Consider the following 7385-nt stretch of genomic DNA (forward strand, 5'->3'; position numbering starts at 1 on the left):
GGATGTACACAAAAACACTCAGGTATATATAATAATTTAAAGAACCAAAGGGCACATTTTGCACGTTCTGCCTCCTGACCACCAGCACTTAATCTCTCTCTTTCCATGAGTCTAGAGTCCTCGGTTGCTCCCTTTCTCCATGTATTCATCTCTGCCTCCGTCTCTGGTGTAGCTGCTTCTCTGGATAGGGTCCTGCACTCTCCTTGTGCTCTTCTCCCTTGATGGTCCTAGGGCCCTCTGTGCCTGATTGTAAGATTAACTACTCTCCTGTTTTTGTTACAAAACTACTACCTTTACAGTTGGGACAGTCGCAATTAGTCATGATAATGATTACTCACTGTTGAATCATAAGAATCTTATCTCCATCTCTTTTCACCAGACCCTGTATGCTTTTTAAGCCAGTCTACATTTTCATCAATGAAGTAAGAGTATTTTAGTTGCTGTATAATTCTCTACCAAGTTTTGATGTTGTCCTATGTATTTTTTGTGTAAATTAATGTCTATGATAGAAGCAATGGTGTAGAGTCCATGTCTTACTTTCTCCATCCTGGCAAGGGAGAAGGAGAACAATCTTCTTCATCAGCCCATAGCCAGTACCCATGAGGCAGAGGTCAGACACGCCTTCACCCTCCAGTCTTCTTTATCCTATTCTGACACCAGCCATTCCCTCCCATGGCAGTATCCTCTTCTGCTGGGTTTGATTGTTGGTTGTAGTGGGCACAAAGAACTAACTCACAAATAGTTGTGATTCTGGGTTTTACTGGTTGAAATTAGCAATTCAAGACCAGAAACGACTCAGGATACAGCAGTTATCTGGTCAGGAACACCTCTTCTCAGCCGTACCACAGACATACTGCTCAGTAGCCCTCAGCTTCTCAGCCACGTGGCCCCATGGCCTCTGACCTACTCAGTTAAGTCTTACAAGCCCCTTTAGCAGTGCTGATAAATGTCCCAAGGGCACCCAGTTTTGTAAGGTAGCTTGTCCCCAAACACTCAGCTTTATGAGTTCCATAGGCTGGGAAGCCCTGTGTGCTGTCCCGCTGTGCTGCTGTCTCTTCTACCTCTGCCCCTTTGTTGACACTTCTTCTCTGCAGCACGGATCTTGCATTATGCCCTTGACCCTTCTTTCTTGACAGTCCTGCAGTTCTCTGTTCCTGCTTCTGAGATGGCTCCTTTTAAACCTGTTGTTGTTTTTAAGTGCTGTTGAGTCGATTCTGACTCATAGCGACCCTGTATAGGGTTTCCAAGGAGCGGCTGATGAGCTTGAACCCCACTGATCCTGCGATTCAAACCGACCTTGCAGTCTAGTGCATTAACCCAAATGCCACACCAGCACCTAGCAGGATGTCAAAGCTAACCAATTCCCACGTTAGGGTCTTGTACACCTGAAGCTCTGGTAGCGTAGTGGTTATGAATCGGGCTGCGAACTGGAAGGTCAGCAGTTCGAAACTACCAGCTGTTCTGTGGGAGAAAGATGACGCTTTCTGCTCCCATAAATATTTACAGCCTCAGAAACCCTGTACAGTGTCACTATGACTCAGAACCGACTCCACAGCACCAGCCACCACCACCCAATCAAGGAGTCCTGATGTGGCACTGAAGGATCAGCACTGGATTGCTGGCCACAAGATTGGTGATTCAAACTCACCAGTTGCTGCTTGGGAACCCTATGTAGGGTTGCTATAAGTCAGAACTGACTCGGCACTTACTAACAACACCCACTCATTTGGTGGGAGTTACAAAGATTGTGGATAAAAAAGACATACTTAGTAAATTCATATAATAAGTGAATTTACCACATCCATGTATACTCTTATTTTACAAAAAAGATCCATTTAATAGTCATGTAATATACTAAATATACTAAATACTCTCCATTTTATGTCAAACTTGTTTTTGTAATTTACTGTAGTCAGTTATGTGTATATGAGGTTCAACTTTGTGCTTTATTACTACCAATGTTCTGTGTATTTTCACTGTGTACATCATTGTGGAACAGATGCATTCAAATGAAATGTAGACTTGTTTTCCTGAATGTTTACAGTTTTAAAGTTTAGATGCATATTAGCATTCCTCTTCCTCATTTAGTTGGTATTTCAATTCTAGCATGAAGATAAATATTGAAAAATATAAACATATTTATAACATTAGTCTAGTATCATTTTTTAATCTTTTGTTGTCTGTTTGTATTTTAATTCTTCAGTTACTTTGTAATTTCGTTATTTTCCCTATGATGATACTATTTCACCGTAGTGTGGAAAGAGTTTGCATTTTCAGCAATTCTGGAAAACTTATGTAAATAATAGTTCTTAAATATGTTGACGAGTAAAAATAGTGTTTTTCTCTACCATTGAGGTTTACTGCATCGAGAGTCTGTGTCATAGCCAGTTCTCAGCCCTGGATGCTTGAAACGGTGCACATATGACTAGTTGAAGTGTGAAGAGAGTTGTCTGCAGCTGTTAATTTAAGATGAACGCACTATTTCAAAAACCTATCACCTATTTAAACCTTGAGTTCCGCATTGCAAAAATGGGTGTCATAATGATGAGTTATTGATACCATTAAAAGAGAACATAAATATGAAATTACTTTGAAAAATATCATGTACAACTTATAAATGAATTACCTTTGAAAAAGATTTTTGTTGTTGGAAGTTTTTGGTGGTTATGAGATGCTCAATATTATTAGCCAAAACAAGGCCAGGGACAGATCATCAGTTGCTCATATGCAAGTTCAGGTTGAAGCTGAAGAAAATTAGAATAAGCCCATGAGAGCCAAAATATGACCTTGAATATATCCCACCTGAATTAATAAACTATCTGAAGAACCGATTTGGTGCTCTAGACATTACTGACAGAAGGCCAGAGGAGTTGTGGGAAGGCATCAAGAGCATCATATAGGAAGAAAGCAAAAGGCCATCAAAAAGACAAAAAAGAAAGAAAAGACCAAGATGGATATAAGGAGAGACTCTGAGATTTGCTTTTGAGCATAAAGAAGCTAAAGCAAATGGAAGAAATGAGGTTGTAAAAGACTTCTGAACAGAAAATTTCAAAGGGCAGTTGGAGAAAACGAAAGTATTGTACTGAAATATGCAGGGACCTGGAGTTAAAAAACCAGAAGAGAACATGCTCAGCATTTCTCAAGCTGAAAGAACTGAAGAAAAATTCAAGTCTCAGTTTGTGATATTGAAGGATTATGGGCAAAATACTGAATGATGCAGAAAGCAGCAAAAGAAAATGTAAGGAATATATAATCATTGTACCCCCAAAAATTAGTTGGTGTCCAACCATTTGAAGAGGTAGCACATGATCAAGAACTGATGGTACTGAAGGAAGAAGTCCACACTACACTGAAGGCATTGGCAGAAAACAAGGCTCCAGGAACCGACAGAATACAAATTGAAGTCTTTCAACAAACTGCTGTAGCGCTAGAGACCCTCACTGCCAAGAAATTTGGAAGACAGTTACCTGGCCAACCAATTGGAAGAGATTAATATTTATGCCCATTACAAAGAAAGGTGACCAGATGGAATGTGGAAACCAACTAATAATATTAAGATTACATGCAAGTAAAATTTTGTTGAAGATAATTCAAGCTGAATTCAGAGGAGGACATAGAGTGAGGGAGATCATTGCTGACTTCAGATGGATCTTGGCTGAAAGTAGAGAGTGTGAGGAAGAAGTTTACCTGTGCTTTGTTGGCTATACAAAGACATTCAGCTGTGTGGATTACAGGATGCTATTGATAACATTGCGAAGAATGGGTATTCCAGAACACTTAATTGTGCTCATAAAAATCCTGTATATAGACCAAGAGGCAGTTTGTTAGAACAGAACAAGGGAACACTGAATGGTCTAAAATCAGGAAAAGTTTGTGGCATGTAGCCTTTCAACATGCTTAGTCTGTATGCTGAGCACATAATCCAAGAAAGTGAAGTATCTGAAGAAGAATGCGACATCAGAATTGTAGGAAGACTCTAACAATCTGTTATATTCAGAAGACACAGCCTTGCCTGCTAGAAGTGAAGAGGACTTGAATTGAAATGCTTACTGATGAAGATCAAAGAATACAGCCTTCAGCATGGATAGCACCTCAATGTAAAGAAAACAGAATTCTTACAACTAGACTAATAAATACATCATGATAAACAGAGAGAAGAGTGAAGTTATTAAAGACTTCAATTTGCTCGGATTAGTTTATGGAAGCAGTAGTCAAGAAATCTTGCGATGTATTGCATTAGACGTATCTGCTGAAAAGACCTGTTTAAAATATTTAAGAGCAAAAATGTCAGTTTGAGGATTAATGTGTGCTGACCCAAGCCATGGTATTTTCAGTCACCTTATATGCTTGTGACAGTTGGATAATGAATAAGGAAGACCATAGAAGAATTGATGCATTTGAGTTACAGTGTTGGCAAAGAATATTGAAAGTACTATGGACTGTCAGAAGAACAAACAAATCTGTGTTGGAAAGAAATACAAGTAGAATGCTCCTTAGACGTGAGGATGGTGAGACTTTGTCTCTCACACTTTGGACATATTGTCAGAAGGGGCTGGTCCCTGAAAAAGAATATCATACTTGGTAAGGCAGAAGGTCAATGAAAAACAGGAAGACCCCAGCAAGGTGGATTGATACAGTGGCAGCAACAGTGAGTTCAAACATAACAGCAGTTGTGAGGATTGCACAGGCCTGGGCAGTGTTTCTTTCAGTTGTACCTAGTGTCACTGTGAATTGGAATCAATTTGAGAGTGCCTAACAAGATAAGCTGTTTAATCCATTTTGACTACAGAATAAACAGAAAAAACTTTATAGCGAAGAAATAGCTGTGGTTGAAAGACATTAAAATGAAAATAGTATTCAGGTAGTTAAATATAGTGAGCATTTAAAATGTCTAGCTAATACATTGTTTTACCATAATATTTCCTAATAAAATAAGACTATAAGGTACAACTCCAGTTGATTATCAATTTATATTACTTCTCAAATTCAGGTTACTTAAATAAAAAAGAATATAATATCAGCTGATTATATAAGAATCTTAAGGAGTTCTGGTAGTGAAGTGGTTAAGAGTCAGGCTGCTAACCTCAAGGCCAGCAGTTAGAAACTACCAGCTGTTCCACTGGAGAAAGATGAGGCATTCTGCTCCTGTAAAGATTTTTTAGCCTTGGAAATCCTACACAGGATCCCTATGAGTTGGAAACGACTCCAGGGTGCACCACCACCACATAAGGACCTCAGAAAGTTCTTTTAACAGTTAGATTCAATTTTGGCTCCCAAAAGAGACATAAAGCTATAGTGCTATATTGTGTGTATCTCTGCAGTGTTGATTATCATCGATAACAGGAATTTTGGTCAAAATTTAGCCTGTTAAACTTTTAGGCCAGTATTTAGAATTAGTGTAACTTTTGAATCTGATTTATACTCTGTTGGGTGGATCTTTCATTAAGGAAATGTTTATTGAATACTCATCAGATACAGTTATAATGCACTACATTGAAAGGGAGATCCCGAGCAAGGAAGGTATGATTCTTGAATTTAGGGGAGGACAGTATTAAACAAGTAATGGCAGCTACTTATAAGGAAGAATTACAGGGTCGTTTGAGAGTGTAAAGAAGCTCTTGTTCAGGCATTCAGCTGTAAACCACAAGTTGGGCAGTTTGAGCCCACCAGTCACTCCAAGGAAGAAAGAAGTGGCATTCTCTTTCCATAAAGATATATAACCTTGGAAACTCTATGCTGCAGTTCATCTCTGCCCTATAGGGCTGTGTTGTTGTTGTTGTTAAGTGCCGTCGAGTCAGTTCCGACCCATAGCGACCCTGTACAGGGTTTCCGAGGGTGTAAATCTTTACGGGAGTAGAAAGCCTCATCTTTCTCCCGCGGAGCCGCTGATAGTTTCGAACCGCTGACCTTAAGGTTCGCAGTCTTGGAATCAATTCAATGGCATTTGTGTTTATTTTTTAATTTAATTAAAATTTTATTTTGGTTTTGAGAGTGTAAAGCAAGGAGATTTCATCTAGGGGTTGAAGTTAACTCAGGCTGCCCTAAGGAAGTGGAAGGGATGAGTGCATGCACCTCAGGTAATGTTGATGAAGGGCAGGTCAGAGCAATGAAGTCACATGAGTATGGTAACCATGAAGGCTAGGGAGAGTGGGAAGCTGGGAGTTGGTTAAGCAGGAGTGCCTAGATCATGCAAAGTTTTAGAGATGACTAGGCTTTCTAATTGTGCCTTTGGCAATGAAAATCATTGAAAAGTGGGAATAGTGAGAGTGACATGGTAAAGACAAGCCAAGGAAAAGAGGGATGTGTATGTGTGGCATTTCGTTATGTATTTGGACATTATTTAATCTGGTAAATTATTTCTGCAGACTGTAGTGGTCATCTCTTGTTGTCTACGTTGCTGCCAAGCTTGCTTTCTTACCTTCCTCAGAGTCTGTCAGACTTGGCAATCTTCACTGTGGAAATGAAGCGCCCCAGACCCCTCATGAGTATCGTCTTCAAAGAGCACAACTTCTCTTTCTGTATTTTCCATTTCTCTTCCTTGTCTTATTTTTCTTGCATTGCACCCATCAGCATCTGGCACCCAATGTAATTGACTTATTTTGGGTATAATGTTCTCTTCCTCACTGGAATAGTAGTGCTGTAGTGGCAGGGCCTTGGATATGTGGTGTGCTGTGTTTATGGTTGTATGCCCAGGATGACAATTGTGTTTGAAACATAAGAAACACTCAGCAAATGTTGTAGACTGAGTATTGAGTACAGATTTGTAGAGTCGTCTTGGAGTATAGTTAACTGGGAATTATCTAGGGAGTAGCCTAATGGGTTAAGTGCTTGGATGCCAACTGCAAGGTTTGAAGTTCAAACCCACCAATTTCTCCATAGGAGAAAGATGAGGCTGTCTGCTCTTGTAAACATTTATAGTCTGGGAAACTCTAAGGAGCAGTTCTACTCTGTCAGACTCATATAGGGTCATTATGAGTCGGAACTGACTCAGTGACGGTGGGTTGGTTTTATGTCCCTGTGTGTGGTGTTGTGGGTTAATGCGCTGGACAGCAACGTTGTTTTGAACCACTGTTCAGGGTCACTGTGGGTCGGAACTGACACAATGGCACTTAATAACCACATTCTGTTTCTTACAATATAGTCTAATATCATAGTTGTCAAGTAGATTACTACAGCTGTAAGAGCAAAAAATAGCCTATTCCTGACTGGATTTATAAATGCATTTTATAAATGAATTAGAATCCCTTCTGCATTCCAGCTGCTGTTGTTGTTAAGTGCCGTTGAGTTGTTAAGGTCCAACTCATAGCCACCCTGTATAGGATTTCTTAGGATCATCTGGTGAGTTTGAACTGCTGACCTTGCAGTCCAGTGCTTATCCTACAGCG

At 39.7% G+C, this 7385-nt stretch overlaps 1 protein-coding gene across 2 annotated transcripts in view; it reads left to right on the top strand.

The window, feature by feature from the left end:
- Positions 1-7385, top strand: part of LOC102837000 (V-type proton ATPase subunit H-like) — a 188371-nt gene that overhangs the window by 49784 nt on the left and 131202 nt on the right. The gene's annotated exons all lie outside the window — the stretch shown is intronic.

Source organism: Chrysochloris asiatica, unplaced genomic scaffold (genome assembly GCF_000296735.1).
Source record: "Chrysochloris asiatica unplaced genomic scaffold, ChrAsi1.0 scaffold00176, whole genome shotgun sequence".
NCBI lineage: Eukaryota > Metazoa > Chordata > Mammalia > Afrosoricida > Chrysochloridae > Chrysochloris > Chrysochloris asiatica.